This window comes from Lactuca sativa, chromosome 9 (genome assembly GCF_002870075.4).
Source record: "Lactuca sativa cultivar Salinas chromosome 9, Lsat_Salinas_v11, whole genome shotgun sequence".
In the NCBI taxonomy this organism is placed as follows: Eukaryota; Viridiplantae; Streptophyta; class Magnoliopsida; order Asterales; family Asteraceae; genus Lactuca; species Lactuca sativa.
The window spans coordinates 67,397,391-67,404,549 of record NC_056631.2 but is presented as its reverse complement, the minus strand read 5'-3'; the positions used below and the strand labels follow the sequence as shown (position 1 = coordinate 67,404,549).

At 30.9% G+C, this 7,159-nt stretch overlaps 1 non-coding gene across 1 annotated transcript; it reads left to right on the top strand.

Annotated features, from left to right (window-relative positions):
- The first annotated feature begins 3,564 nt into the window (after positions 1-3,564).
- On the top strand, positions 3,565-3,635 carry TRNAG-GCC (transfer RNA glycine (anticodon GCC)). The gene has a single exon. It is a non-coding gene; the product is annotated as a tRNA-Gly (tRNA).
- The last annotated feature ends 3,524 nt before the right edge of the window (positions 3,636-7,159 follow it).

Genomic DNA, 7,159 nt, shown 5'->3' with positions numbered 1-7,159 from the left:
AGAGCATTAGTTTAAGCGAACTAAGAAATTGTAGAATTTCTAAACTTGAACTTAGAATGCTAAGTGATGATTGTGAGATGAGTGTCTACCATATTTTAGTCACTAGCAGTAGTTTATTTTAGGGAAGATGCCTAAAATGCCCTTATGTGCTAAATGCTATGTCTTTGCCATGTGTGCCATTATTTGTTCAGGTCTATGGCCTGTTGCCGACCGGATCTGGAAACCTTATGTGTTACTACAAGAAAAAATCGATATAACTATGGAAAAATTCCGTAACAAAAAGTTGAAATTCCGTAGTTAAACATTAATAGCTACGGAATTTGCTACGAAATTATTAGATTCCATAGCAGATTTTCTCGTAGCAAATTTTTTATCAACGGAATTTTTACATCCATAGCAAGTTTGCTACGAAATTTATTCCGTAGCATATAAGTTCCGTAGCAAATTCCATAGGAATATTCCGTAACGAATTCTGTAGCGATATTTCCATAGCAAAATTCGTAGTCATGCTTCCATAGCAAATTCTGTAGTCATAGGTCGGTAGCAAATTCCAGAATCATATGTCTGTAGCAAATTCCATAGACAATTTTTCGTAGCAAATTCTGTAGGCATATTTCTGTAGCAAATTCCATAGTCAAATTTTCGTAGCAAATTCCGTAGGCAAAATTTCATAGCTAATTTAGTAGGCATATTTTTGTAGCTAATTCCATAGGCATATTTCTGTAGCTAATTCCGTAGGAAAAATTCCGTAGATAATTTTGTAGGCATATTTTCGTGTCTAATTTCATAGGCATAGTTTCATAGCCAATTTTGTAGTATATTTTAGTAGTGAATTTCATATCCATATTGTAGTTGCTAAAACTGTATTTTCTGTAGCTAATCTGGAGACATATTTTCATAGCTAACTATGTAGGCTTCATTGTGTAGCAAATTTCACAACATAATTTTTATAGCAGATTTTGTGGGTACATTTTCTAGGAAATTCTGTAACATTATTTATTAGAAATCTAAATACCAATTACATTGTACTAATAAATCTAAACACAATTGATATAAAGCAAACAAAATTTATAATATAAATGAAAATAGATAATATTCTTCAATACATCAAAAAGTTAACATAGTTCAAATAAAAAGTCGCTAGAAAACAAATCAACAATATTAATATTCAATATATGATACTCTATCATTGACTAGTAAAGGTTTTGATTTGGTCGGTCAAAGCATTAATAATAGTCATTGCCTGTGCAAGTTGTTGTTCAAGTTTCCCACATTTTGCATCACTTTGTACGTTGCTTCCGTTGCAATACAGAAACACCTCTTTTTTCCTTCGATCTGTCACCAAATGCTCCACTTTATTGAAATTGGGACATCTTTCCTGAATATAGAAAAAAAAACAGATTAATCAATACCACCTCAGTTGACCTATCTTAGAATATGTAAACAGTTAAATAAAAAAATCCACAATAATGTTTCCAGCGTTTCATGAGCAAAAAGAGACAAAGAAAAATTGAAATAGTCCTTGTGTTGCATGAAAATAATAAATATTATTTAGTTAACATATAATCATGCGCAAATAGAGACAAAGCAAAATTCCAAGAAGATATGTCTAATGCCTTCTTTAATGAGCTGGAAAAAATACACAAGTGTAAATAAAATAGAAAACAATATAAACAACCATGAGGGCAAAAAGGGAAGGGAGAAAGAGAAGAAAACCAAAAAGCAATGAAAAATTTCTACAACAAGAAACTCTAAAAGCAACAGCACCCTAAATAACAAAAAACTTCATGTAGGCATTAGAGTTCTAAGGGGAAAAGCCAACCAAGGTTGGGTTGCAGGGGCTAACTACAGAAGGGCAGATTCGTCAATAAAAGGAAAAACAAAAGCAGTGTAATGAGGCAACCAAGCAGTAGAAAAAACAATCCATTAACTAACTTTACCATGCATGTTGGTCAAAACACAAGGCCTATTAGGATATATCTTATCAAAATGCATGTTCACAATGAGCATAACATCAACTACAAAGCAAATTACCTCTAGTTATTTGTAAATCTTTTATAAACCATAAACCTTAAAAAAATTACTATTCAAATTTAGTGTTACCTGTTCCAGATGCTAGACTATGATGACCCGAATTACAATCCACGTTCCCAGCAGTATACGATGGCCAATTCTCAATCGGAGATGAAATATCGTTGACACATAAGGGTTTGGGAACTTTGGCAATTATATCGATCGCTTTGGAGGGAAATTGGAAAATGCAGCATATATTTATGTGTTTAATTTTGTAATTTTTTCCTTTTATTCTAATAGTTTATATTAAGTATCTAAATCTTAAAATATTTAAAATAAAACAAATATTTGTAAAGTGAGTATTTTGGAGCCCGTTTGGGCAAAAAATGTAAATTTAAGGATCTAAAAATATATATAATGCGAGCATTAAGGAAAAAAATCAATATTTTAAATTTCAATTCTATAACAACTTCCCATATTGACAAACTAGGTGTAAGACCCATGTATTACATGGGTTTAATAAAAAAAACAAATATAAAAGTTTAACAATTTGAAAAGTTTGAATTTATAAAAAAAAAATGAAAAAAATTTGAATTATTAAAATTAATGAGACTTTAATATATTAAGTACATTACCTATATAAACTCTTTCTAATAAATAGTTTACATATATGTTACATTACACATTAAATGTGGAATTTTAATTTAATAAAATGAAAAATACAATAAAATGACAACTGGAAAATAGAAATTTTAAAAAATTCTATAAAATGTCATGTTTCCAAATGAATGAGAAGAAGACATGTGGCAAAAAAATCTTTATTTATTATAGTAGATACATGCGTCTATTTGAGCTTAATTTTATCACCAACAAATCAAATTAGTAAAAAAATTAGCTAAAAGACAATATTGTACTACAATGATTCTTGTAAACATCTATTATAATAAATAAAAATATTTTTACCACATGTCACATTCTCATTCATTTTGTCACATGTAATTTTGTGGTAATTTTAAATTAATTTTTATTCCACACGTCATTTTATGGTTTTCTATTTTATTAAATTCCACATAATATTAAATGTAATAATAAATGCATATCACTTTTATTTATGAGCTTTCATTCTAATTTCAAAATTACCAAGTTAAAGTTTTATTAATTTCTTTTATTTATTTATCTAAATTATTTCTTTAAATTTAAAAGAAGAAAAAAAAACATTTGAATTTTTATAATTTAATATATTTTTTTAAAATTTTCTTATAGATTCAAACTTCTTAAATGTTTAGAACTTTATATTTAATTTTTATTTTAAATAAACTCATAGAATACATAGGTCTCACACCTAATAACTAATACACAAAAATATAACTTAAAAATAAAATATTGAATGCGTAGTACACATAATTTTTTAAATCGTTCTAGTTACATAGAAGGAAACTTTTAAATTTTATCAGTTTGAAATCATTTTATTTAGCCAAGGATTTCCTGTTTTTTATTATAAAATGGAATTTAGCTACGTTATAAAGCACCTGGGGCAAAGTTTAAACAAAAGCACCAGTGGTCTAGTGGTAGAATAGTACCCTGCCACGGTACAGACCCGGGTTCGATTCCCGGCTGGTGCAACTCAATGCAATGATGAGTTATTTGTGTTACTTGTGATGTTGGTTCATCATAGCATTTCGATAATTCGAATTAGAAGCGCATCTGAGCATTTATTTTTTGTTTTTGTTAGTTTCCACCATTTAAAAGTTTATGAAAATTTAGCCACAATATATTCGTTATGTTTTCTAAATGTAAAGTGTTAGTATTAAACGAAGAACCCAACGCTCATTCCTATGTTAAATAACTGGGTAGTGTAATCTAACTTTATTATAAATTTCAAGATAAAACTTGATTATGTTCTCGCCTAAAAATATACAAACACCTCCACTTGTTGATGTATTTGCTCGATTTATGTGAAAGAAATTGTGTATTAAGAGAACTAAAATCGTTGATATCATGGTTCAAACAAAATAACTGTCCACATGTTTCTTTTCTAAGATGATTTAGAGGTAAAAAGTCACTATCACATGTAATTTAAAACCTATCATATGGGGCCACTTTTCAGAAACATTCTTTTGGGTAACTAAGAATAATTTGGTATTTATGTTACTTTTATTACAAATTAAGTCATATAAACAGTGCACTTATTATTATTATTATTATTATTATTATTATTATTATTATTATTATTATTATTATTAGATGGGGATAGGAAGTTGCAACTTGAATAAACACTAAGGTGTTGTTTGTTTTTTGGAAAAAAAACTCTTCAGACCTTTTATTGCTGTGCGACGCAGCACACGCGCAACACTTTTCATATTGCAGCTGTTTGTTTTTTTAGAAGTCTTCAGAGTCAAAAACCTCCGCACGTGCTCTGTTTGGCGCAGCCTTAAACTGCCTCTTCCAACCTCTTCTTTTTTTTTTTCTTGCTGAAATTTTTATTATGTTGTTGAAATTTTATTTCACTTTTTTTTTCGTTTTTTTTTTGTTTATTCTTGTAGAATATTTTTTTTTTGTTTTTTTTATATTGAATAATGATAGATTCTTGATGAAATATCATTATTTTTTACTAAATATATTTATTTTTTTTGTTGAAATATTATTATTTTTATTGAAATATCATTAATTCTTGCCGAAATGTTATACATTATTAAATTTTCTGTATTAAAAAACTATTTTGATTTATAAAATTAGTTTATTTTAATTTTTTAATATCTGCAGCAGTATACAGATGTTAAAAAAGCAAACACGCTTCTTATTACAGTCTGCAGCCGTTTGATCCATCTCTTCTACTGCAGAGGGTTGCAGAGGTGGTCCGTAGACTTTATGAATTTTTGCTTCAGAAAATCAAACAGCACCTAAAACACCAAATATTTCTTCTCCTTAATGTGGTTGCTCATGTGTTACTTGTCGACATTTTGTTTTGTTTGTAAAATACATATCAAAATCTATTTGTAAGATGATCATAAACAGTGTTGGTAAAAAACAATAATTTAGATTAATTTGACATCTTAGATTATTTCTAGAATCAAACAAAAATGACAACTCCCAAACTACAATCTATGTTTGAAAATATAATTTGAGTTTTTATGTTTTACTTCTTAGAAACATTTTTAATCTCATAAGTGATTTGATTAATTACAATCTAATTAAGGATCTAAAAATATATATAACGCGAGCATTAAGGAAAAAAATCAATATTTTAAATTTTAATTCTATAACAACTTCCCATATTGACAAATTATGTTTTTATAATCATTAATAGTTTCTTTATATAAAATTGATAACCGTTCTTTAGAAAAAGAAATACTTAAATTTGATTCTCCTTAAGATTCTTTACATTGTCAATAATGCCCAATAAATTTCATCCTTGAGGTCGAGACATAGGTGGAGATTTAGGTCAATAATGCCCAATAAATTCCAATTCAAGTTGTAGATGAAGTCGTAATTCCAGTTTTGTTCCTATAAAGTAATCGAGTCCCAAAACAAATCAATCACATAATTTAACAAGAGAGTACAATCAAACAAATTACAGTGTAACGCCCGGGTTTCAGGGCTAAGCATTTTTGTCAATGTAATAGTCTAGGTCAACTCTTGTAACTCTTTTTGAAGTAATAAAGATGAAATATTTGAGTATTATGTGAATTATGTGTATTTATGTGCTTATAATTTAATTATAAATGTATAATTAATAAATAATAAAAATAAGCGTCAAAATTAAAGTGTAAGATAAGCCCGATATCTCTACATAAAGTTGTAGAATATGTCTCAAGGTTTCCATGCATATAAGAAACGCCGAAATCCGAGTTATAACGAAGAAGTTATGACCCGTCGAAGTTTCGCGACAGAACCGGCACGATACCGGGAAGCGTGAATAGTGAACTTACGATAGAGCGAGATTTAGCCTTAGCGATCTAAACGAAAGTCGTAGAATATGTTAAACTAAGAACATCGATAAAAAGAACGCCCAAATCTGACTTCGTATGAAGAAGTTATGATTTTTCGAAGTTTCGGAATAGCAGTGTACAGCTCGAAATTCGAATATTAGATCGACCGGTTTTTAGCCGACACAACCTGAACGAGAATCGAAGATCTCGTTAAGAGTAGCGTAACGAGAAAAAGATGGGTGAAAACGGATGTCGGATGAAGAAGTTATGAGGATTTAACGGACCAATCGTATCCCGGCCCGTTAATAATATAAAATTTAAAATCGAGCCAAAATTAGCCAACGAAGTCTAAATGAAAGTTGTAGAGTACGTTCCCACCTTCGCGTGGATATAAAGAACGTCAAAAACGGAGTTCGTATGAGAAAGTTACGAATTTTTAAAGTTGGAAAGTAAACTTGCGAAACTGATGCATGAAAGGATGACGTGGCCGAACTCCCAGCCGTCGGATGAAATCGCTTCGGATGGTGACACCTGGTGCGAGGGTTACGCCCAGCGTAGCGAGGATACGCCTAGCGTCCGGAGAACGCCCCGCGTCCGAGGCCAAGTACGCCCCGCGTACTTCGGTTCTTATCCGTCCGATGAAGTGCAAGACAGCTGGTCCGAGGCTGGCAATCTTATCCGAGGAGTACGCCCAGCGTAATGTCCGAAGCCAGACCCTATAAATTGAGGTGCGAGGCTGCCATTTCTCTTCACCCCAAAACCTCTTCTTTCTCTCATTAGTTTCTCTCTCTAGCTCATCTAAACCCTCCTAAGCCCTAGGTAAAACCCTTAGCACCCTAGGGAAGCCCCGAGGCTCCCGGAGTCCCGAGAAAAAGGAGTTTTTCGGTTTCGAAACGCTGCTCCAATTAAGTTCCGGTTCTCGATAAAAATCGGTGTAAGTGTGCTACGCTTACGCAATTTTTAATATAGTTTTCAAATAATTATAGGAATGTTATTAGGTCCTTAAAATAATTATTTGGGCTATTATTATGAGTATTATTAACGCTTAATAATACTCGGACTAATTAATTTGTCGCGGTTATCGTTAAACTAAACCCTAGTGGTATCGATACTAGGTTTTATCGAAGGAATATCGTTTGAGAGTATCGAAGCGCTGTCCGAGTGCTGAGTCACCACCTAATCAGTTGAGTGCATAGTTACTTTCAACTTACACATAG